The sequence below is a fragment of the Excalfactoria chinensis genome, chromosome 15 (genome assembly GCF_039878825.1).
Source record: "Excalfactoria chinensis isolate bCotChi1 chromosome 15, bCotChi1.hap2, whole genome shotgun sequence".
NCBI lineage: Eukaryota > Metazoa > Chordata > Aves > Galliformes > Phasianidae > Excalfactoria > Excalfactoria chinensis.
The window spans coordinates 5,686,009-5,710,916 of NC_092839.1; the positions used below are offsets into that span (position 1 = coordinate 5,686,009).

A 24,908-nucleotide genomic window follows, 5' to 3' on the forward strand; every position below is an offset into this window, starting at 1 on the left:
CCAAAACACCCACAATTGTTTATACTGAACTCAACTAAGATTACATTTTGTATTGAAGCACCTGAGCACAGAAAATACTACTGTGGCAAAACGAAAAGCACGTACATAATTTTCATAACTGGTCCATCAAGCATTGCAGCAATTCTCCCAGCATCAGTCAAAATGTTAAAATTACCATACTGTCATGACAAGTTATCTGATTAACCACATTTTTAAGTTTAATTCTTGGAAACTTGTTGAGAACAACTGACTATGTAAAAGGTATATACAGCACTAAGATGCATTCAGGTTCCCAGACAAACACACAGAATGTGGTAACTCTCCATCATAAACTGCCTTCAAGGTAAATATCACTAAATGATGAATGGGAAATAACTTAATGGCAAGGAAACAAGCAAACAAAAATCAAACTGGAACGAACAAGATGATGTACGTAGGACCCTTTGAAAGGTCTGCATCCCATCTGACACGAACTACAGCTTGGAAAGGTACCTGTCCCAAACATTTGGAAAATGAATAGTTATCTGCACAGTGTCCTTCTAAGCACACTTCAGTTATTTCATAACTGCTCCCAAACATGTTTTTCAGAGAATTGTTATGGTTAACTTGGGCCTCCAGTAAGGAAAAAACAAACAAAAAAAAAAAAAAAAGAGTTTGCCAGATCTTCACACTAGCAATGGCACAACCTCCAAGACAATTTTCTTCCACCCACTGCTGGTCACTTCCCTCCATCTCCTTAAACACATCCACACTCACCCTTGTCCTTTTACTTTGGTATCACACTGGGAAGTAGTTAAACATATAGGCAGAAAGACAGGGTGAGGGGAGAGAGAAAAGGCAAGGGATGAAAATAAAAAAAACATTACAGGATTTTAGGGTATTCAGAAGGAACTGAAGGAACAACACAAAAGAAAAATGGAGCAGTATAGAACATGGAGAATACCAACACCTTACACCTTGTCTAAACAGAAACTTCAGAGGTAATTAACAAAAAAAAAAAAAAAGCAGCATAGATGTTTGCTTCCCTGCGCCAATAAAAGGTAAATGAACTGTTCTTTAAATGGAACTTGCTTTAAGGATTCCAACCTAGCCAAACACTCAGTTATGGTATTAATTACAGTAACCTGTAACAGGAGAAGCATCACTCTAATTCAAAGAATGAAGCAGGGAGGTGAGAAAGTTGGAATGTATTTCAGTGACATCGCACTTGCGGCACACAGTACCAGGCTACCAGGGACACGGTTTCATATTTGATCCACAGGTCTTGAAAGTAAATACAAAAAGATTCAGTATGCCATGTAGAAAAGATAGACTTACTTAAATTTAAGGCAAATGTGACACAGTTGGACAATTACATGTTAGCAGATATCAACACCTTAGAAGAACACTACAAACCTGGGCATTTCAGAGAGATCAGAGGGCAGTTTAGTACTGGCTGATTGAGAAACGAAGGTATCAGTGACTTCTGTTCAGAGTTAAAGACCTTTTATGTGCACGCAAAACGTAAACTTTGAGCTCAGTTTCTCAGGCAAAGCTACTAACCAGTAAACAATCTTTAAACATATCCACAAATCTCCTCACAGAATAAACAAATTGAGTGAATATTAAGTGCCAGAGAGACTAGGTAATTAACATTGTACAAGAGTGTTTTATACTCACAAGGTCAGCAACTGGTCTTCTGCAGAGAGATACAGAGGTGAGTAAGCAAGTTTGCCAGTATCAGCATCTGTAAAATATTACCATGAACTAATCAGAAAGTGATTCACTAGGGTGTAGCATTTTGCTTGTATTTACACGTAACTAGATATATCCAACTCTTTCCAACGTAATTAAATAAAGTTTTTAAAATCAGATTTTAGCGAGTATCTTAGTTGGAGGTATCCTCCAAAGAGGCAGGATTGGTGTTTTCCCCCCATCCCATGTAACAGTTTATTCAGGCCTTGAAAAATGCCACCTGTTAAGCTACTAGCAGCACTTTGTATACTGAGGGAAGGGCTTCCCTGCAAACATCAACTAGCAGTGGTTAAATGCTGATATGACAGACTTTTGGGGGAAAAGCATCAGCTAAAGAGCAGCCAAGAAACCTTACCATTTTGTCACAACTCTCCCCAAGTAATCCTATTTCTTTGCTGCAGTAGTTTTAGAAAATGCCACTTTCAACTTTGGCCTCTCAGCAATTCTTTTCTCCTTGAAAACACTGAAGTGTTGTTCTCTCTCCACCAATGCATACAGCACACCAGCCCTGCCTCATTTTCCACAAAAAAAAAAATTGTCCTGCTAGTATTAAACAGAAACTGATAGAAACTGCCCACTCTCAAGTTCTTCTACTCCTAGTGCTGAACAGGCATTATGTTCAGTTGTCACGGTGCTTGGAGATGCCAGAAAGAATTCAAATCTTGCTGAACTTGTAACTAAAACACTTCAAGAGACCAACAAATATCCCTCACCAGGACAGCTGGCAGTCTCTCTTTTGGGCATGTGCAGTCTGGCAGGCTTTGTGCAGCACTGGCACATGCCAATAGCACATTTTCTTTAAATCTGGAAATCTGTTCCAAACACATTTTTTTAATATACCGTATGACTCTTTGATAGTAGAATAATCAGCAGACTTGTTACTGGGGTGGAGTTTTCCATCTCAACAGCAATTGAAAAAAATACAGGAAGTTAATTGTGAAGCTTCTAGCTGAAGCACTGCATGAATAGACTTGAGGAAAGCAGAATTATGCCCCATTAGGGCACTGATACTACAAATCTATCTCCAAACACAGACACTGTAATTGTAGTAAATTCTCAGACAACCTAATTTTCTTATGTGCTGAAAACTCAAACAACTTGATAGAAAAGCAGAGTTCTAAGCAGTCAACACAAAAGCAAAACCCCGCACTATTAAACATGCAGTCACAGAAGAAACAGACACCTAAACTTAACCTGTTGTGGTTTGGCTTTTCAGTATAAATCGAGTCATAATAAGACTGAGCTACTCAGGAGGTTTTAAGATCTAAAATTTTTGAACAAGATTAAAATTTTTGAACATTAAGAGAAGTTACAAAAGGCGCTACTTTCCTGGTGTTATTAGTTGCACTCCAGAAGCAATAGCTCAACGTTGCACAAATTGTACGCTGTTTGATGGGACAGAAGGCTTAAAAATTGGCACTGAATTAAGAAAGCAAAGGTAATGCAGTTAACTATGATACATATCCCAGCTATTCACGTCTTAAAGCTTGCATGATAAACTGACAATTCTCTCAGTTACAAATCATAAAGTAGAGTCAATTAACTGATTTCAGTTAGTTTGTTTTTAAACAAAGTAACTACACACAAATCCCATTCTCACTCCAGTGCCTATTACAGCAGACATGAAATGCAAGTGGATTTTTTTTCTTGATAAATAGGTGGGACTACAGTTAATGAACAGAGTTATGGAACTACTTTCTACTGGAAACAATAACTTATAGCTCAATTCATTATGCATTTGTTAGGGAGGGTCCAAAAAGAGTTGTGAAAGCTTTGACATTGTTCGGACTTGATGATCTTAAAGGTCTTTTCTATTCAGAATATTCTATGATTTTCAGATAAGTAGTGTGTTATTTTATAGAGGACTACAAGTTCTCCTTTATGTTCCTGGCTAGAGCAGATCTGCTAATATCTTCTAAAAATATATTGGAAACGAGCCATAGGAACCTCTTCACACTTCAGGCGCTTCATGGATCCTATTTCACGGCTCATTCAAAAGGAAGATTAGAAGGACTTTTTCAATTTCTTATATTAAATGGTTTAATTCACAAGGGATTCATGTCAACTTAAGTATCCAAAAATAGCACACTTCCTGTCTAAATTCTATTTTGTCATCCCAATTAAGCCGTGCTGCACCTGCACAGTCACTCTCTGACATTGCTCCTCTGTGTTCTGGAGCATAAACTCTACAAGCAGGCAACTACTCAGCCTGGATCTTTGAGCTCAAGTCCCGTTTTCTATTAAAATAATAAATGCACAATTAACTCATCAATATGATGCCCACTGAGAGAAGAAACCTCAAAAATAAATAAATAAATAAAAATCCAAAGAAATTTTCTCTTAATCAGTTTTAAGAATTCAGAGACATTTTCTTTCAGTAAGTACAGAAACTGTTTGCCATGAATAGGCTAATAACTTCATGGTGAAAAAAAAAATATATTGAATTTTGTTGAGCTTTGAAGCTTTTTTCTCTTATCCTTGTGACAAGTACCACATGACACTCAATAACTAAGAGCTTTGATATCCATTTCACCTCCCAGATGCTCTCCTGACCTCAACGTTATACTGATAGCTCTGGTGCCTTGACATGATCGCAAGGTGGACCAGCATAACTAAAACCCACAATAATTAAACATTGTGCTAGGCATCTTTCCTCAACATTCAGAGGAATTAGAACCACTTCATAACTAAATTCCAGTTTTCATTTTATTCTTGGTTTTAATATAGGTACTTAGAGAATTTTATAAGAAATAAGGTAAACTGTACTCAGCTACATTCTCACACTAGTAAAAAATACATAATTCATTGACTAGCATTTTATTTACAGTTTTTGTCCAGCAATTATGTTTTTCACTATTTACACAGCTGTTACTACAGTAAATCACTGCAGGAGGCAAACATAAGGTAATACGTTTGATTCAAATTTTACCCTCTGATCCGAGTAAGGCAGGGATAGGCTGCTGCTGAGTTGTCCCAAGAGGAAAGCAAAGAGCAAAGTCAGGCTTCTTATGATTCATCAATCCCTGATCAGCAAACGTGGCAGACTTCATAACAATCTGTAACTGCAGGGCTGTAACATGTTTGGGGTTTTGTTTGACTCTTTCTTATATGCTCAATAGCAAAAATGCCTTAGGAGGAGCTAAGCGACAGCTCTACTTTGTTGGTATGACATGCTTTCCGATTGTGCAGATCAGTTTAGATGGCAATGCAGCCCAGTGATACATTATCACCAGAAATGAGCCCTGAATCCAAGCAGAGCTCCATAGCATAAGCTGCGTTTCTACTGTCTTGTCTCATGTCACCTAAACCTCTGAACTCCTCAAAGCAGAAAGCTGCTCATGATTAATATTTGTTTACATGGAGGAATATGGTGAAATAATAATAATAATAATTAAAAAAAGGCAAGGTGGGAAGTAAGAAGTTCAGCTGCTGACATGATTTGCTGCTTCCTCAACCAAGTTTGCTCAGCAGCCATCTACACCTTCTGGCATTGCACTGGCATTGCAAGGCACTTTCCAGCTACGCTTCCACTCAGCCTAGATAACAGAGACTAACAATGGATTCCAGTCGGTATTCACAGATAAGAAAAAAAAAATTACACAAGTAAAACAATAACTCACTTCCATGTGATTTAACAGCTTAGCTAAAAGGAAAAGAATGAGAAACTAAAGCTTATGCTACTTGTCAGGTTGGGATATAAATAAAAAATAAACAGTGGGTCAGTGGGACAGTACAAGTCCCTTAATAAGACTGTTAAATGCTTTTAAATTTCAGATTAAAACAGCTTGTGTCTCAAAATGAGTAAGATTTACCTCTGCAGTAGACAATGTATTTAATGTTCCAGTATGACTGTGAAATTGAAGTGATAAGACTGTTATGCCAAAGCTGTAACAAAAGTCACATATAATCACAGACATTTGTTTTCTATACATCATTTCTGTATGTCAGGAAAGAAAAATTGCTATGAAAGCTTTATACCTTCACAATGAAAATACTAGTTCATTAATTTCATACAAATAGCACAATTGCATTAATATCATATTATAATTACTGCCCAAATGTAAATAGCTATTGGGTGATGATGGGGTAAACATCCAAAGTAGATTACAACCTCTTCCATACCCTGAGATAGAACTAGGCTGTTTCCAAGAAGCCCTCTCTTTTCTAGACATAACAGCAAGGAAATCCTGTCTAGAAATTACTTATTTTAAAACTTACAGTGTTTCAGAAACCCTTAATAATTTTTGTCTACCTTAATATAGCATTCCAAGTTTCTGCATGCTTTGCAAATAGACTTAGTACAAAGCAAATCATTGCTATGACTCTGGATTCCAAATTTCAGATCCAGAAGAGATTGAAAAGGTAACACATAAAACTGCCCAGCAGAAAATAATCAAGTAGCAGAGATCAGTCTTCATCCCTCACAAGATGACATTCACGGAATAGAAAAAGGAAGATGAGTAGGGAAAGCCCTCCTCTCAGAAATGTAACAGGTTTTACAGTTGCTCATACATTCTCACAAACTCATTGCACTGTTTTCAAGGGGCAGCTATAAACCCTTCATCTTGTTTCCCCCAGACATTCTCAAGGCTATCATTAATCCTTCAGCATCAAAACTAAGATATGTCTGAGAATCAATAATCTCCCTCAGACTTAGAATGACACGATGTGTGTAGTTCTCAACGTTCATCTACAGAATCATTGCAATAGTGAAAGCATGAGTGTAAGCTGAGGGACATCATTGTGAACTGGCAAGCCTAAGATAACGTCCTGTTTCTTGCAGATGGAATGGCACTACTGGAAAAAAACAATTTTTTGTGTGAAACTTGAATTAATTTCGGGTGCTACTTTACACTCATAAAGAGAGTACATGAGCTAGGCCATTGTTTTCAGTTTTTATTGTCAGTGGATTCTTCAGGAGGGACAAAGTTACTTCTACCGTGGACTAACACAACTAGCACCAAACCATCTTGCAACCTTTGAGAAGGTAATGGCAAACAGAACAGGTGGCTATGCAGATTTTCTTCTTTCCCAATCATTTTTATTCTGAACTTACACACATAACTCGTTCCTCAAATGGCATTTTAAGGTCTTCCTAAATCCAAGAATCTTCCTTCTACAACAGAAGTTATTTCCAAACCCCTCAGTACAGAAACTGAATATAAGGACACGATATGTGAATTACAATATTTAGAACTCTTCATGGGAAGTACATTAAGCTTTAAGACTTGAAAGTATAGACTTCTTCTAATTGTAGGCCTAATTAGAGATATTAAGAAAACAAAAACAATTAATAGTTACAACAAAAGATGTATTCAGACTCCACATAGGTGGAGAAATACTCACCTGTGGAATAAAAAAGAACAAATATTCTGTAAAATTTCAAAATGGGTCTGAACTACGAAATCCATGGTAAAATACCCTGAAGAACACAGTGCACAACATGTACACATCCTTCAGCTCTGCAGTATGCAGTGAAAAAACGAATTCAGAAATGAAGAAAACAAAATAAGATGGCTACTCTTCTCTTTAATGTTTTATTACCAAGTAAGACTATCTGGTCATTCCTGCATCCGAGACATCTCTGATGAAAGTAAATGCTGCAAATGATCCATAAAGGCTAAGCATCACTGGTGCTACCTACAGGAATTGTAGCTAGTGTAGGACAAGGTAGAAAAGGAGGATAGTCTTTCCAGATCGACAGCTGCTTTGGGAAAATAAATGTAGCTACAAAAACTGCAGAACATCCATTTTGTAGAAGTGAAGGAGTCTAAATAAGACACAATAAAACAGTAAAATTTTTGTAATGATAATTGAGAATTAGAAAAATGTTTTACACAAATGTTTCATTAACTAAATTTCAGTTTGCATTTAAAATACAGAAGTTAAACAATTTAATTTACTAAGATGTTTTTTTGTAATAAAGCTGAGGCTTCCTGTGATTTATTCACAAGCAAAGGTCTATATCACAGGGTAAGTTCTGAAGACTGTAACTATTAACATTCAGAGTGTTAATGTAATTACGTTCTGTCCTAAGCCTCCTCTTATTTCATGAGCCTTCAGAGAGATACCTTCTTTTCCATCTTTGAAGACACATAAAATGTACTTTTGTATTACAGTGAAATGATTGAAGCTTTTAGGCTGTACTTCCAAAAGTTACAGAAGACACATCACAGACTGTGATCAGATAAGCCTGTCATACATTAAACTGATCACAACTAGTATCAGTGCATACACTGAAGAATTCTGATAAGAATGCTGAATAATTGCACAGCTACAGACAGACTAGAAAAACCGCTACACAAAAGTTTTATTATTTAAAATATTTGACTGTAAGAGAAAGTCAATGAAAGCATTTGAAGTGTAACAAGTAGCTACTCCTCCACCTTGGTTTAGCCAAAACACTAATTATTTCTTGCCATTTCTTTCCTACCACCCCTTAATCAGCTGTCTGCAGGCACAGAGCCACAGAGCAGAAGAGAGAACAGTAGGTCTATCAGAATATTCTCTCTTAGGCATCACAGCCTGTTGCAATAAGAATTTTTTTAAATGCTAAGCCTTCAAAAAAATTACTGTAAGAAAGAACTATCAATATGGCTAACTGAAACACACAAACTTCCTCATTTATATCTTTGTGTGCCTCTCTCACTCATCATCTGCAAACAGAAAAAATATTATGTTCCACAACTGTCTGTCTTGACTTTGAGGCAAATCTTTGAATACCTCATTTCTCTTCTCTCCAAATGTACAGGAGCTATGCAGTTTAGTACAGGCATACGTTTTTCCCTATATTTGAGATCAGTCGCTACAGAATTCCCAAATAAACATCGCTAAAAAATCATTCACTATTAGTCCATTGTAATATTTATGAGTACTCTTCAGTGAAAATTCTTTCAGTCCTCAAACACCCAGGAAACAGAGCCCACGAACACAGTACAAGGAACACTGTTCATTTAGAAGGCTTCTTTCCGTCAGCTGGCACCAAGTCATCTTGTATGGAACTACCTCATCTTGTACTACTCCAAAACCTTACAGTTGATTCATCACTCAGGGAGGAAGTGTGCTGCAGTGGTGTAACAGACACACCAGCAGGCAGACACTGATCCTAAACCTTCCACTCCCAAAGTGGAAGAGCGCACAACAGTCCCTGTAAGCAGTAAGATACCAGAACCTCTACTAAGCATGGTGAGAAAGTGGGAATGAGACTTCTTAATATTTAAATATACGTATGCGTAGATGTCTATGTGCATACACCCCAATTATTTACATTGGTTTAAATGTACACGTATAGGTGTACATTTCAGAGAAATGGCTACTATTGTGGATTAAGATCCTTGTACATTTTATTGCCTACTGCATAAGATCATTGTAATCTTCTTGCAAGAGATCTACCTTGCCCTTCAGTAATCACAGGGAACTGAAAATGAAGCATGCTGGCAGAATTCTGTATATGTTCAACAATTTTATTTTTTTCCCCATTTCTCCACTTGACAGCTCACACTGAAATGAACCTCAAAAATGATTGTTATGAATTATAAACGCCCCAATTTCCTCTATTTCTCTGGTTGAAATTTAGCATAGATAATGAGGATGTACTAATCTTGTGTTTCAATCTCCACGTTAAGTAGTCATAGTGAAGTACAACAGAACTGTGAAGATTTTTGCACAAAGACCAAAAAATAAAATCCAGCAAGCCAACTCCGAGAGACTCTGCCAGCATTTCTTTACCTGCTTGTTTTCTGTGACCTCCATATGGTGTTGGAGAGGAGTTACAAAATAACTATTTCATGAATGGCCGTTCATGATGTCTAATATGTTGTTTGCTAAGGATCATTAGTTTAGAACACCCCTGTCAAAGACACAGCATGTATACAAGCCTTCAGTGCTATAGCAGATTGGTGTCAAAATAGTTCAGCTTCAAAAACATTCAGAATCACAAGACTTAACTGTCCTCCAGTCAGTTTGATTGGCATCTCTTCCTTCCTTATTCCTAATTTCTGCCATGTCACCTGAAGGTGTCAGCTAGCCTAGCATTTCAGGAATCCCACTTCTTACTTTCTACAACACCACATTAAAAGCTCAGTATTTCGGAAGAAAAAGCAAAGCAAAATATCTTCGTAAGCTTTCAGTCATTCTTATGGATGAAGCTGTACAGTGCAGTTGGTACATAAGTGCCATTATATTTACTACGTAACTGCAAGGATTAGAGTATTTTCTATAAGACTTTTTTGCAAGCCAAAAATACCAATTAATTGTGGCCTGAAGAGTCCCTCTCTGCTTTGAAACTCTTCTACTTAGCCAGCATAGAGTGTTCATGCTGGGCTGAGTTGTGTCAGAAAAATAAGCACTAAACAGAGTGAAAAATCATAACAAAACATAGACATCTGAAGAGACTGAACTACAATACAGAGCAGGGACCTAAAGTATGTTTAGGCAAGCAAAGCAATTGAAAGCACAGTTCTGGCACATCTAATACAGAGCAATCTTGCTAGACTGATTATAGTCAGTGTTTTGTTTTGTTTTTATTTAATTACTAAAATTTATAAAGCAAGCCCAAGCTCTGCCATAAATACAGATTCACTAATTTAATAGACGACAAACAGATCTATGCAAATAACACTCAAAGCCCATCATCTTGAATACTGAGTATAAAGTTAGCAATAATCCACAGCAAACATCTACTAGTAAAGATTAATGGTCTACTAGCACAGAAAGACAAAGGTAAATACAGCTATAGAAAAGGAACACATTAAACTCCTGCTTTTAAGCTGTTACAATGATAAGTCAAGCTATTTAAACACGTGTATACATAAATAGGTTGCATTTGATGGATCTGTACTCATTCCGGATTCTTGAAACAATTTACCTGTACCTGCATGTCTGCGTGCACATAACACTCATGACAAACACTGCAGAAGTGTTGTGACCTTAAACCATAGGGAAGGTCTGCAGCAAAAAGAGCCTTAACCTTCAGGTTGTTCATGCAGAACATCTAAAGACAGACGTTAGAAATCCCAGATTCTTCCCGGTAAGCAGGCTGGTTTCAATACAAGTATAGACAGAATATGGCCTACATTGTTACTGCTAAATGACTCTACATAAAGCACTCAAAGGTACAAGAAAAGCAGATGTTTATGAAAAGACTTTTGATTGGTTTAATAATTAAGATGCATTTACAAATGGCAACTACAGATATCTATAAACAGTGTTGCTAAAATCAAGGTACACCAACAATGATAATGAGTTCAGCCAAAAGACACTAATGTACTAAGATAACATCCAGAATTTTTATTTTTATTTTTTTTTACATCTAGAAAATACCAGATTACACCTGCAGCATGAGGTTGGCCCTTAATTACTTCAGCGTGGCTGTTCCACTCACATAAAATTCTGCTATTTATTAACAAATATGGCACATGTTCCACACATCTGACAAACCTCCTCTGACAAAGCACTGCCACAGCAGATCAGTCAGTCAGTCAGGATATATAAACTTCAGTTGCATCCTATTTAACATTCTGTGGTTATTTCTGTTTATTGTCATATACCATCATATTCTCAAACTGGAGGAAAGCTCAGCTCCTTGCCCATGTCTGCTCTTAGTTCTGACAACTCCCTTTAAGGCATACAGTGTACATCCTCTCATGTCTTACCGAAGAAATATCCTAATCTAATCTCTGCTCTCTTCCTTTAGCCTCACACGCTCACCCCTTCTTTTTCTCTTTTCAATATCTAATCACAAATGCTTGGCTGCCAGTCACCTTTCTTTCAGTGCTGCATCTGGGGAGAGCCAATAGACCAGGCCCACACAATGAAGTAATTCCACTTTCTCTGTGACTACAAACAATGCCCATCCCTTTGAGCTGATTAATTAGGATCTTTTCATAACACAGTTACAGTCTCCGCAAACTGCTGACAACCCAACAAGAGGCCAACTAAATAAATCATTCAAAAAGAAAGAGCTGCTTAAGCTGTAAGTGACCTGAAACAGCTGGTAAATTTTTAAATGCCCACATCCTCCTCTCAAAGCAATGAAATATTCTGTAAAGGTAAACAGTGGCTCTCCGAACCTGCTGAGCTATCAGAAAAACAGGGTTAAGAGGAAGCATGGGAAGTGGGAATCAGCAAGAATAATTAATTTTTCTTGAAGGACTGAAACACTGACATTAATTTCCTTCAAGTGTACAGTCTCAGCTAAAACATGTTCAAATGCAACTGCGCTCATCTTTTAATCACACACTTTGCATATAGATTCTGATATAACTGCACATTGTGGAATGTAGTACTGTGAAAATCCTTTAAAAGAAAAAAAAAAGTTCTTAAAGTGAACCCCCCCATGATGTTATATGGTACAGAATTACCCTTGGGCCAGCTCAGGTCAGCTGTTCTGGTTCTGCCCCCTCTCAGCTCCTTGTGCTTCCCTAAGCCCCCATTGCTGGGGGACCCGTACAAGAAGCTGAGAAACCGGAACATCCTTGGCTCTGTGCAACACTGCTCAGCAACAACAGACAACACTAGAATGCTATCAACACTGTCTTTCCTCCTATAGCCAAAACACAGCTTCATACTAGACACTATGAAAGAAAAATCAACTCCATGCCCGCTGAAATCAGGACAGCACTTTATGTAGTTGTGCTGGTTTCCATGCAAATAAATAGGAGGCATTACTTTCAGAGCAACCTATGTAACAGAGCAAACAGCAGCACTTGGTACAGAACAGTCTACTGTTTGTTGTTACTTTACTACTGGAAAGTATCAGTTCAAAATGGAATGTGCTTCTATTAAAACAAAGAGCCAGCAGAAAGCTCCCCAAAACTTGGTAATAGCTTTACAAAGCTATTTTATCCCACAGTCCAGGGAATGGCACATTTTCAGAAAACAATCTTTTTAACGTCTTTCCTGATGGAAAAGACAATCCTGTATTGCACCACCAACCACATTTTGGTAAACAATTTGAGGGATCACTTGGAATTTCCCGTATTACAGAAAGAGATGAAATATTCCCTGCAAGGGGCTGCAAATGAAAGTGAGCTACTGTTCAAATGTAGGTGTGGTAGCAAGAAACCAGAATAGAAAAACACACACACACACAAAATACTAACAAAAATGAAGGCCTGAAGCTTCAGTGATCGTAATGCCAGCAAAATACATCATTTGTAGCTTTCTAAAAAGTATTATTTTCACTGCTTCCAGTAAAAAACAACAAAACAAACAAACAACTTTATTAAATACAAAATAAGACAGCATCATCCATGGCAATCCATCACAATCAGTAAGGACAGTGTCTAGATTTCTGCTCCTGTGCAAAACCTCTTGCTAATCACATCCCTTCTACATGAGTATGAGGAAAGACCTGACTGTGATCTGCAATCTCTTATCCTTGTCAACAATTTTCTGCTATCACACTTTTCTTTTAGCCACTAGGATAAAATATGTTCAGTGGATAAATTAGCTAAGCACAAAAGCAAAGTTCCAGTAAGAATAGGCTCTCACCAAACCCAGCAAAAGCTGAAGATATACCAGTGGAACAGAACAAGATCTCTCAAGTAAGCAGCACATAAGTTCAAACAAGGACAAAGCAGATAAAATAATCAGCAGCCTTTGGGTAGCCCCCAGTCTAATCATTCCCATTGAAACTTAAACAGCCAGCACCACCTCAGGCAACTGCCTTCCAGCTACAGATGACAGGATGGCTCAGTTTGATCCCCTCAATCAGGAAATAACTACAAATGACAAACCCTGCTCTGCACCCTACACTGTATTCAGTGCAGCCTTTTCTCTCCTTCCAGGTTTGGTAATAACTTACAGAAACCGACTCTGTACTGTTAGGCTGTAACACAGGTCACCCATGCTGGAGGAGCAGAGCACTATTCTAGCAAAAAACAATTAGCTGTGTCAGCAGAGATGTCTGCATAAGCTACATTTTCTCCTGTCTTTATCACATACACTGGAGTACATGCTATCTGCAGCACATTCTAGAACTGTTGTGTAGAGAACTTCATTGCACAAGTCAGAAAGCACTCCATATTTTCCAACAGGATTTTCCATTGAGGTCAAGGCCAATACTGGACATCTGACAGTAAGAACACTCTGACATTACAAAGAATACACTGCTATGTTTTTAGGATGGAAGCATGAAATCTGTTACCTTTGTTTACTAAACACAAACACAAATCTACTTTCCTCATGAGCTGTTCTTTCAGTTTTCCCAACAATGTACATTTGTAGGTTTATAAAATGTGTTTTCATTAAAAAAAACCAACAATATCGTGATTCGCTGCCCACAGCCACCAAGATTTAAACTTACGAAAATACACAGATTGTGCAAAACTTGGCTTTATCTGCATCTTATAAATACTGGAGCATTTCAAACAGAACTGCAAAGATGTGTTAGATGATGCTCTTACACAGTAACCAAAACGGAGCTCACTGGGTTTCTCAAACTAGTTCTTTTTCCCCGATGTCTCAGGAAGATTTTTCCCTATCCCATCAAACTATACCATGTATTCAGGGAAGAAAGTTTTAAGTCTCAGTTCTACCACACTCTTGCTGAACTAAACAGCCTGCTTCTACCCCCTCCTTTCCCCATTACGACTGCAGGCTGCTAAAATAGTGCTTCTCTGTTTCCTGGGATTTATTGCTGCTGGGAATAATAAAATTAATCACAAGGTTGGAGAGGACCTACAAGATCATCCAGTCCAACCGTCCTCGCATTACCATAGCTACAACAAACCACTAAGCCATATCTCATAGATCCTCATCCAGAACCCCCCCCTTGCAAGCAGAAAAGTAAAGACGACTTGCAAGACAAATACCAGTTCTTCATAAGCAACATTTTTACCTTTTTCACAAAACGTTTGACTCATTTTTAATTCTTTCACCCATGAATATAAAATGCCATTGCAAAAATCAACTTTTATTTTTCAAATAAATATCGAGCAGATGTTAATAAGCTACTTTGTTATTCCTGCTCATAACAGCCAGGGTAAAAAGTTGCAGTGGCACTATGTACCGAGACTCACCCTCCCAACGCTCTCTAAAATGTCACAGACACTACAATTATAAAATGAAACATTTAACAAGTTACAATATTTACTACAAATCCACACTGTTTTCCTCTCACACACACAAAAAACCAATTTCTCTCAAAATATACGAAAGCCCAAGAAAGCTGTTATTAAAATAAGATTTATATGCTATAAACTGTTCACAGTTCCATCTCTAGAGTGTGAAATTAGTGGCTGAGGAAAGATTTCACAGGATCTTAATCTGAGTGCAGTGCAGTTGCAAAGGATTTGCAGTTTTGGTCTCTGCCAAATCCTTGGTATTTGCAAGCTGCTGCAGTTACTCAAGCAAAGGCAGGTAATCAGCAGCGTATAAAGCATTTTTACATTTATATTGAACAAGAAGATCTTTTCTCTCTCTGTTGGTGCGTATCTAATACCTTAGGCACGGCCAGGTCATACCTGAAGAAAGGTTCCTACTGCCTCAAGTCTAAAAACGTTTTTGGATTTCACAATTTAATAATATTCTGGAATTCTCTTTAACCTCTGCTTTACAGCCCACAGTAGGAAAATTTCAGAATGAAAAGGATAGCATTAAAACTTACAGTTTAAAAATAAGCAAAGTGAATGATCAGAACACACTTTGTAATTGTTCAAAGGATTTGTACATTCATTTAATAACAGTTCGCACACACAGAGATACACAAAGCTTACTTGTGGTACAAGCATCAACAAAAGCAATACAGAGTATAACTGCCTAAATGTAAACATTTTTCTGATTGGTAAGGAAGCCTTTGAAGAGAAATGGTCCAAAGAGGTAAAAGTATGTGCACCTTCTCTTCATATTGAGGGATAACAGTGAAACTGTAAAACTGTATTGAAGTCAATTGAAACCAAGAATAGAATATGGCATAAATAAGAAATTAAATGTGGAATTGAATTCATGGACTTAACAGTTATCTCTCCCCCACACCTTCCACACCAAGAATATGTTTTCATACATCGTCATCTCCATTCGCTGAGCTTTATTCTGACAGCTGGGTGTTACAGAAAAGTGACACTTGCAGGCTATGAGTTACTTGGATGGGAAAAAATAAATAAATAAAATCATTCTATTCACACCCAAGGGCTGGAATGACAAAATACAATTCAAGAAAATTTGGTACAGTCATGCTTTGCTCCATCTATAAACATTCTGAGTAAGGTATACTTTGGCACTACTGTGAGTTAAAACCAAGAACACACACTGTAGATGGAGGTAAGTTTTCTTAATCAGTGCTACCATGGGCACCAGTTCTACCTGGAGAGAGCAAAAAGTGTTGTTATATTCTGCCTGGAAGAAGCACAGCTCTGTGGAAATGGCTTGCGTCTTGCACTTGTGAGAACTACTTGGCAAATGGGCTGTTATTGGGCTCATAACACTTAGAGAGCACCAAGAGATTACAGAAAAATATGTAAAGGTTAAAAGCTCCAATATTTTGTTTTGGAATTCTTTGATATGTTGTTAAAAAAGAAAAGCAAAGCGTAATAGGATAGATTCCAATACACCAGGTACATATTGAAGTCTTGTGGAGAGTAAAGGATTAAATATCCATAAAGAACCAACAGTCACAACCTGCAGTTCCTTCCTCCTCGAGCTACATAGCAAATTTACATTTTAACTTTTGGGAATATGTTTTCAAAACTATATCCACTGGGCTAAACAAGCAAATTCATGAGTGCCCTTCACAGATCATTTCCTGTCACGCTTACAAGATCAAAACCTGATTCTGTTTCTACACATTTGTATCCAAATAAAGATTTAGCCTCAAATAATGTACTGTTCCTTTTCCCCCCTTTTCCTACTGCAGTGTTTACACTTCAAAAGAATCATTTTCCAGGCACAATATTTAAGATAAGCTTCCTCATATCACGCTTATGCTACAGAACACTTAAGCAAAGTTGTATCTGTCCTTCGTGACAGAGGTATTATCTAAATTCTTGGTAAGTGGCCATACTGTAGATGGTCTCAATTAAGTTTATCGTTGGCGTCAAAAATAATCAGATACAAAAGAATAAGCTCTAAAAACTCTTGAAATAAGGAACTATACAGAAGATAACTTTTTTCTATAGACAAGTGTTTCAAAGGAATTATTACGATAATCATTATTACATGAAGTATCTTGTGATCATTTGAATTATTTTTTTGTTTAATCTTGTCCCCTTTTGCAAACAGCAAGCAATAAAAGATGGACATATTCAGTGAACTGTACTTCTGAAAGCCTTTTCTCATCACCTTTCTTATTTTTCCATACTTTCTGCTTAGAAAGCTGATGGTGCTAAGATAGATTACATTGTATGGCACTCAGAAAGTACTTGTGATAGATGAATATTTCATATTAGACTGCCCCTCCAACAAGAGGGCAAAGTAATGTTTTACCCAAGAACTAAATCCGGGCACATACCACATGACAGCACTTATTTTCTTATTACTTGCTTTGGAAGGAACTCAGGCTAGGCCTTCAATCTAAATACATTCTCCTCCTTATACTGGATAAAAAGCACCAACTGCAGATTTAGACAAATTAATTGAAACATAGCATACATCTACATAAGGGTTTCTACTCTTGTTGATTTCTTTTTAAATATACATTAAAAAAAATAAAAATAATTAAAAAAAACAAAACCCACAAAACAAGAAGTATCACTGAGCTAAGGATATCCAAAGAATATATTCCCTGCATTTGCAAAAGCTTGTGATTTGGCTCCTCAACCACTAACCAGGAGAAGCAATTCCCTTATAAATTTATGAATAAGGGAATTACGCTGTGTGTAATTCCAATCTTCTCAGTCACAGTTGCTTTTTTCCTCTAGCAGTAGGAATACACGGAGGTGAAATAGGAAAAGGACCCACAGAGACCACCAACAAGTCTGAAATCCTGTTAAAACTCTAACAATACCAAAACTAACAGACCCTGACAGAATAAGCTCATAAACAGAAAAGACTAGGGACTAAGCTGTGGAGCACTGCAGCTCCCTCTGCGCACAGAATGCCCTGTACTTTCCAATGACTGACAGAAAAAGGATTCATTTTCATGATGCTTCAGCTGGTAAAGCAGAGGGATTTAACACCTCGTAACTTAAAATTCCTTTTGTTTATGAAGATTTTTCAGGAAATGCAAAGCAAGACAGGCTGATATTTTGCTTTTTCTTCTGCCATACACACAGAATCCCATGAGAAATCAAAGGCATTTTTTTCAGGCTCTCAGAAGAGAGGAAGAAAGTGGTTTAACCACGGGTAGAACATCAGTGAAGTCCTGTTTGGATTCAGTGGTTTCAGAGCAAGTGAGAAAGCTTACACAGTCCTGTCTCAGAAACGTCTTTTAACCGCTTCTAAAAACAAAACACAAAATAAACAGGTAACAAGAAAATGAGGGCAGCTGAGAGTGAAAACCAGTTTTGCTGAGCTGGTGGAGGCAGCTTGTCTACAAAGTTGCAGAACATACCCCAAGTACGTATGCAGCACAGACACAGTTCATTTTGTGTGCTGTTCCAAACCACCTGGGTGAACAGAGCAAGTTCCCAAGAATCTGTTTGTGGAAAAACCTTTTCCCCCTCTCAGCACTATGTATTTTTAACATATGAGCATCAAGCAGTAATACTTAGGTCATAAAAAGTCCAAAAGAAAATAAGCAAGTCTCTGAAAAAGTGTCTATATCTAGGCAAAACAGCCTAAGCTTCCATTCCCTACCAAACCCATCTGTTTACGAGGCTAACAGAGGACTCAGGATTGCCGTGGAACCCATCTGTTCTCTGCAAAGCAGCTACACTAAAGGCTGAGCACTCAGCAAGCTGCTTCTACCTGTTCTTGTTGCCACCGTAGCCAAAATCAGCATAAAGAAGGAATCCGTTCCCAAAGGAAGTTTGTGGTAAAAACTTCTGGGAATCAGCGGATCAGAAGGGACTGGCTCTAGAGTGGCTGTTTCTCAAGGCCTCAATCTGTCAGTGCTATGTATTCTACACACCAGAAAAAAAGCTCAAGTTGTTCTGGACTATGCATTACTTAATAGATCTCTGACATAGACTATACAATAAGTTACCTGCAGAAAGCAGGAAAAAAAAAGACAAAACAGTCTATTTAGACAACAGCTACATGGGGAGATTCCTCCAAAAGAGTGGTTCTGCACAAAGATCAAAGATCCACCTACCCCACTATTCTTAGAGGATCGCCTTTTGTTTTCATTTTTTCCTTTTTTCTCCCCCCCCCCCCTTTTTTTTTACATACAAAAAAAGAGCACTATACTAATATGTTCTGTTTAAGCCGCAGCTAAAAAATTATAACTAAATTTATAGATTATAATTTATTATTTTTATACTAAAATTATAACTAAACATGCATAAACTGTTTGAGAAGATCTCTAATTTCTGAACTAAAATGTTCACAGTTCTGGGGAAAAAACAAAACAAAACAAACAAACAAAAAACCCTAATAATAACCTTCCTGTTAGAACCATTAAAACAATCATGCACTGAAAACATTTACTTACAATCTCCATATTCCCCAGTGCTTCACAAGTCAGTTCAGGACTGGGCGGTTAATATCAGGTTTGCTACTAAAAAAGTAGACTAGTACAAAGCCAAGAAAACCACCAACAAGCAAACACTAAACTTTCAAGTCTTTTTGTATTCAGATCCAGATCACTGTTCTACTAACAATTCACCCAGCCTCTAAAAATGATTTTAAGAGCAAGTCCACAAACCTTTTCACATCCAGAGAAAACTGACTACAGTCAGGTTGTGCAGTCATTAACTGGGCAAGAGGCATCAGTGAAACAAACACTTCTCCAACTCTATTCACCATTACGTAGCATCCCCACACAAACTTCAGCTGTTCACATGGCAGTGAAACATCCATTGCATGTGTAAGGAATGCTGAATGCATCTCACTTCAGAGATTAAGAGACCAAGCACCACTGCAACTAACTAGTTCTCCAAGGACCACCCAGAAACACAAACCTATGGTGCCCAGGTTACAGTGCAAAATTGGCTAGCAAACAGGGAAAAGTGTAACAGTAGGAATTTGCTCAGGAAAAAAAGCAAGAATTCTCAACAGGAGCAGATGAACTGGTCTTGAAAAAAAACAAACAAACTTGGGATAAATACCCTCTTCAGTAATCTGTATTGTAAATACACAGCAATGGTACAGCAGTGGTAACACACTCTAATGTAAAATCAACCTAATGATGCTGTAACCACACACCTGTGAGTTCTCTCCCTCCCCATCCATGACACAAAACTAAGTCATTTTACTATGCTGAAATGAATCTCACATGATCATTTCTGGATCAGAGAAGTGCCACGCTGCTGTGAAGCAGCAGACATAACTGCCCACTTGGCTCTTCACTTACCCTTGGCTGTTTACAGCTTCTAAAGACATACTTCCTCACTAAACAACTAAGACTGCTTCAGATTTCACAGTCTGCACTCCAGTCTGTTTCACTCTCATTATAGATCTTCTAAATCAACATAGCTATCTTCGCTTGCACAGGGCAGGGAAAATAAGAATGTCACTATAAGAACGCCACTATGCTTAAAATCAGTTGTTTATGACAAATGCTCCAGGGGTGACCATAAGGACTGCTGCTGTAAATGGGTGCAGACGATCATTCTGCCCTGCCCTGACAGATTTTGTACCCTCATAATTTAGTTTCCTGAAAAGAAGGGTGTCTCATAGAACAGTCCATCCAGGTGTAGAAGAATTGCACTTCCACTAGATACTGAAATTCACTCTTAAACATTATCTTACTATTTTATGCCTATATTAATATTTATTTGCATAATGTTGCTATGCAATTAGGAGTGTCCTTAGTTACAAAATTTCCTGTCAATATCTGTACTGGTTCTAGTTCAATTTCAAGCAAGCAAAAGAGGGGAGTCCCTGGGAAGCTGCCAACCACAATGACATCCTGCACATTAGGCAGTTTGTTTCCTCCACAGGAGACAGATCAATACTCAAGAAACAAAAACAAAACCAAGAAAAGCTAAAAGCTTAGTCATGTAAATCAGGGAGGAGGAAAAACGAAAGGAAACTCCTCATTGGCATTCTACAACTTCTGCAGACCCCCATGGCCCATTAGCTAATTTCTATTAAAACACACAGCACTAGAATAATAAATGCCAGTGGCACATTTCTAAAGGTTTGTGGCAACTGAAGTAAACATGTCCCTGTTCCCAGGACACTAAGAGACAAAAAATTAACCAGAGGTTAACTGGGTCATTAGCTAGAATACAATATAGGTCACTGCAGATTTAATTTAGTTTGTATTCAGCTAAAGAATCAAATACAGCAACCAGTTCTCACAGCAGGAAAACAAGTAACTTATCAGCACGCTGACGTATCTTGGATACCAAGGCTCTAAGTCTGTTGTTATGATTCATACCATTTTTAACTAACCTCACGGTATTTTGATGAAATAAAGTACAATGTAGACACAGTTTAAAAGGTTCTGAATGCAAGTATGAAACACACACAGAAATACAAAAAACCTAACATTGTATACAGTCTGCTTTTGTGCTTTTTTGTACTATCATGTATTTAAGCAAACCTTCCCTCCCAAAAGAGGGCTGGCATGGAAAAAACTAATGCAAATCTCTAACCAAAAAAAGACTTATATGGGGTTAAGGAAAAAATGAAAACAACCTGAAGAACAAAATATGTTTTAAAGAGAGATTGATCAGCACCTAAATAACACTTATCAAAGAAGCTCGTCTCAGTAACATCTTAATGACTGTAACGGGGAAGCCAATAGATAAGCAAGCCTCAGCTTTACAGGAATTGACAATATTGAGTAGCATAAACATTTACAACTGCTTTTTATCCACTAGATTGGGTTTGCATCACTTCAGAAAAGCCTGCACTTACTTAATCAGAGGGTTCAGAAAGCTTGAATTTTCAAGAAAGCTGGAGCTGCATCAAGATTTAATTAAGAGATTACCAACTTCATGTGTTACAAGCACTAGAACTGACTTAATTTCCATGACCGCTGTCACGTTTCCACCTTGTCTCCTGTTAATAACGCTTGTTCTTCCTTTGTTGCTATATAAGAAAAACAAGAGCACAACAGAAGTAGTTGCAAGCAAGACATGCTATTACATACACACAGAGCAAACAAAACTAGCTGAACGATGGGATGTAGGGATCAAATTTTCAGGCTAGCATGTAGCAGTAGAAAACTTTGAGGTAGAGATGAAATCATTACAGTACTTCAAAAAGACCATTCTAATCTGAAATTCAACCTTTTATTAAATTAACAAGCAGGTATAAAGATTCAACTCCTACTCAGCCTAAAATCCACAGTGTGAATAATAAGCAAGGGCAGTAAGTGCTAGGCTTGAGAATCAGTTTAATATTTTGATGCAGGTCAGCAACTACAGCATCCAGAAAATAATTGAAAGTATATCAGAAAACACAAGGCAAGCATGTCCTTCTCATGGATGAATCTGAGAATTAAACAACCCTGCTTAAATACAGTAGCTTCATCTAAATTGAATTTTTATATCTGCATATGATTAATCAAGATTTGAATTACAGTATGAGAAAGCAATAGTTCCATTTGTTCAAAGAGGGTATTTTTGTACATAAACATAAAAAGTCCTCTTGCTCAGGAAGCAGCTGTAGGGTAAAAAACCTCTCACAAAGATTTTAAAAAACAAAACCAGAACTCTCCTGTATTACCTCCCTGTTGTTCCTATAAGAAGTTCCTATTTGTTTTAGGCTCATTATCAGACCTTAAGACCGCAGTCACATAACATTCCATAGGAAGCCTGTAGACACTTTGTAGATTTTGGCATTTCTTTTCCCATATCTTTGGTCTTAAACACCTTGCTAAATTCAGTGGACACTATTACAGTTCAATACACTACAATAATATGTTCTCTACTGAAGCTTCCTAAAATCTGAGCTATCTTTTCTCCTTCTAATGTTGGCATTACTTATGATAAACATAGAAAAAGAAATGTACTTTGTGGTCTGAGTGCATGACATTTAACTAAAGGGAAGTGGCTACTGGTGGAATCAAGCTAAAAATCAACCTATTGTACAACCTATTTTCCTATTTAAATTTCATTTGTCCATCTGCACCCTAGTATTTATGCTTTCATATGTACAAACAGAATGTTTTTTCATCTAAATCATGCATAAGAAACACAAGCATAATTAATGATTTTCTTATTTTTTTCCTGCCATGGTGATATTAAAATAGGCTCAGAAGAATGGTTTTCAGCAACAACACTTCAATCCTCAGATTAAACATTAATAATGTATCACGCATGCTGATGAATGCATGATTCATGAGACACGCAAATGGCAGGTTCTATTTCAAGTCTTGTATGGCTACGAATATAACACTAAGATGCACATACTGGATGGCAAAAAAACACAAAGTGCCATTTGCTAAGAGAAAGAACAGCCCTGCCTGAGTCAACTAAGAGTCAAAGAATCCTTCCCATGAACCAACTTGAACAAGATAATCTCTGTAACATACCAAACATATATGTAGACCGTTAGAAGATGAGCAATTCTAATTGCTGATTCTTCTGAAATACAAAGTTAACACAGGATTCAGAATATAGTTTTAAATTAAAAATATCAAAACCAGAGACCCAAAGTATGAGAAATTTTAAGATTCCTTCCTCACTGGAAAGATAGTTCAATTTGACACTGACAGCAAACAATCTCTTCTGCTCAGGAGCTGCTGTTGATGTTTTCAAATTAAAAAAAAATCTTAATGTAGCCATAGCTCTCCTACTGTCTTTAAGACAGCTCCCATCCTTCCATATTGGCTCATACATACTCAGTGAAGGGCTCAGAAGTAGGAGCTATTGCTCAGAAGAAAACTTCAGGAATCACTGTGAAAAAGTCACAATCCAAACAAATGTTTATAAAGAGAAGAGGATAACAGCCAACTTTTTTCTTCAACGAGAGATAATTTGTTGGAACAAGTAAACTTAAACTATTTCCTCTGCAACAAGAGAAGTCTGACATTTTTCTAAGGCTACTGGAAGAGAACATGAAGTAACCCCTGCCAAGATTCAGCAGTAGCAACAGAATCTGGTACCAAAGGTTCAAAGGAAGTCACTTCCTCAGCTGAACTTTCCCTGTGTCAGCCAAAACAGAAGGCAGCCACAACAAACAGCCTGGAACCAGGGTCATAGGCTATTCTAAGTTACAGCTTTCTAGAGGCAGCCAAAGTTCACTCTATAGTAAATACTATTCAGTCTAACTCATAGAGGATGATATTTTAGCACTCCCCCCTTCCTCTCTACATAGATGATTTGTTTCCTCTGAGTGATTCCTCTACTGGAAGCATTTCTTCAGCTTGTCAGAATAGCAAAGTGCTGGATTTCACAATACAGTTCTCTGTGAGGCTGACATATGCTCAAACATTTCATTGTAATTGCCTAAGACTTAACAAGCTTAGCTTGTGTTGTGAAAAATAAATCAAAACTAGCAAGACAATTCTACCCTAAGTAAGAGATGGGGAAGAGAAAAACACAGAAAGTGGCATATTGTGGTTCATTAAGTATTTTAAAATTCTGATCTGCAGACTGGTTTAGCTGATTCTGAGACTCATCAGCAAAATAAAGTGATCAAGAACCAAATGACATTAGAATCATTAAGCAAAGTCCAGACTCCATATTGCAACAGGTTTTTAATCAACTTAATCTCTATTGAAATTTAGAGCCTTTATTGTCCTGTTTCCAATGACAGGAAAACATATTCTTTTGCTTTACATTAAGATTTGATGTATTTGAAAACTCACATCTACTCTTAGTCTTGACTTTTCGAGATTAAAACACAGATATTAGTCTCCCCTCACGGTTCACATTTCCCAAAGCATTTAAGCCTTCTTGCTACTTAAAAAACATTAACACGAAGGCAGAGAGGGCCCCTCATGACCAGAATCAGAAAGTTATTTTGCTATCCTTTCTACTCATTTGAGTAGCTATTGCCATCTCAAAGCCACTAAAGAAATGAAAACAGATGATCTTCACGTTGGAAGCATAAGTAATTTCAATACAGCATTTCTGAAATGGTTCTGCTTACATCATTGATAGAATGCATCATTTCTAGACTGCACTCATTTAGAAGTCACATTCTTCTAGCCACCTTCTAGCAGGATTTCCCTGCTC

General features: G+C 37.4%; 1 protein-coding gene across 9 annotated transcripts in view; it reads right to left on the reverse strand.

Annotated features, from left to right (window-relative positions):
• SULF2 (sulfatase 2) overlaps positions 1-24,908 on the reverse strand; it is a 129,833-nt gene that overhangs the window by 91,329 nt on the left and 13,596 nt on the right. For 7 of the 9 annotated variants that reach the window (XM_072350483.1, XM_072350481.1, XM_072350482.1 and 4 more), the window contains one exon: positions 1,660-1,726. The exons of the other annotated variants lie outside the window; for them this stretch is intronic. The gene's annotated coding sequence lies outside the window, so the exon portion shown is untranslated. The remainder of the gene's footprint in view (positions 1-1,659; positions 1,727-24,908) is intronic. 9 annotated transcript variants of the gene reach the window in all.